Genomic DNA, 2041 nt, shown 5'->3' on the forward strand with positions numbered 1-2041 from the left:
TAGTCACGTGTATATCTTCATTTATTTAGGCCTTTCTCAGTTTCTCCCTGCAAAGTTTTATAATTTTCAGGATATAGGTCTTGCAAATACTTTGTTAAATTTATTCTTAGGATGCCATTATAAATTTAAATTTCCAAGTTTTATTGCTCATATATAGAAATAAAATTGATATTTTTACATTAACCTTATAGCCTGCAATTTTGCTAAACTTATTATTTCTAGTAGCTTTAATAAATAGATTTCCTAGGATTTTCTGTATATATAATCACATCATATGTAAATAAAGTCAGCAGCTTAATTTAATGCTTAATATTATTAGTTGAATATTATTTGGGCAATGGATATTAATTTATTTGTAACCTTAATTTACTGATGGCAAAGGGCAAAACAAATTTCACTGGACTTTTTTTTTTTTGTTTTTTTCTGGTCCAGAAAAGACCCCTTTCCTTGAATAGGCAGTAGTGGGTTGTAAACTAAATGGTGACAATGGAAGTCATTTCAAGAACAAAATATTTTATATTAGTTTTACCTGGAAGTATTCATATATTCATTTTTGTAGCTATAATTAGCCAAATAAACTGCTAAAACCACTGTGTATGTTATTCTGTGAGAATTTAGTGTTAATGAAGGGAGAAGACCATCTCTATGTAAATAGTATTTACGTGTAAAACAAATTATTGAAAACAAAAGTAATTCTTTGAAAGAATCCAGTTAAAGAGCTGACTGATGCCAGTGTTCACTATTTCATGTATCAACATTAGTACTTTGTGAAGTAACAGTTTGGTTTGCTAAGAATAAAAAGCCAATATTCAAATGATCAAGACAGTAATGTAAGACTACATCAAAAATGTTTATGTGGAAATGTTGGGTAAATCTATGGCAAAGGAGATACCTCAGTCATCCTTTTCCAATGATATATTCAGAAATTGGCTAATGATATAGAATGATATATGAAAAGCAACCCATAGAACAAATGGAGTCAGCAAGGAATTTTTCATTATAGGTTGAAGAATGCACAGATTTGCTAAGTGGCAATTCTGCTAGTAAGTGTGTAATTTCATCATGTTGATATGATGGAAGAAGTCTTTTCAGCTTTATTACTGATAAACACAGCTAGCTCTGAATTATATAAAACTATGAAGAATTACATTTTCAACAAGAGTGCTCTGCAGTTTAAGTTTTGTACAGGAGAGTGTGTTCTGACAGCATCATTGGAATGACAGAAAAATATTCTAGAGAAGCCCCATGGATTAAAGAGCTTTTAACAGAATGCAAATCAGTGCACTCCTTCCTTTGGTGAGAAAGTTTGGGTATGAAAAAAATGTCATTCAAACTAAACAGTTTGCTTAGTGCTGGCGTAGGAATTGTGAACTATATACAGGCAAAGGTGTTAAAAATTATCCTTCCTCTTATATGCTAATATGGAAGCTAATTATAAACTGATATTGCATGCTGAGGTATGACAGTTACCTATGGAAAAGTTCTGTGGAAAATAAACTGTGAAATAAGTTCTTAGCATTTCTTGAAGGCAAGGAACCAGCTTGTTCTCAGTTCCTTAAAGATATGAATTAGACAGCCAGATTTGCTTATTTGTTTGTTATCCGAGGTATTAAAACCTCCATGCACAAAGGAATGCAATACTTTTTTTTAACGGGAGAAAAGATCAGTGGGCAGAAAAAAAAGTTATAAGTTTAACAAGCACAGAAATTCTCCAGATTGCTTTGTTATGTCCCATGATTTAACTACAGCGATTTGTGATGTGATGATCTTAATATTGCACATATATGAAACATTGTCACCAAATACCTTATGAATTTGGTCAAGCATTTTGAATTTTATTTTCACCAAAAATGATCTATGTTTAGGAAATGTATGGATCTAGTAGCTACTTATTTCAACCAAAGATAATTTAAATTTAACCGTAACTGCACAGGATAAATTGTGGAGCTGGCAGCTACTGAAAGATTCAAGATGTGTTTTGAGAATATAGCATTTGCTTTCATTTTGGATAAAAGTTGAAAATTAATGTTCTGAGCTTGCC

The sequence above is a fragment of the Mandrillus leucophaeus genome, unplaced genomic scaffold (genome assembly GCF_000951045.1).
Source record: "Mandrillus leucophaeus isolate KB7577 unplaced genomic scaffold, Mleu.le_1.0 Scaffold145, whole genome shotgun sequence".
NCBI lineage: Eukaryota > Metazoa > Chordata > Mammalia > Primates > Cercopithecidae > Mandrillus > Mandrillus leucophaeus.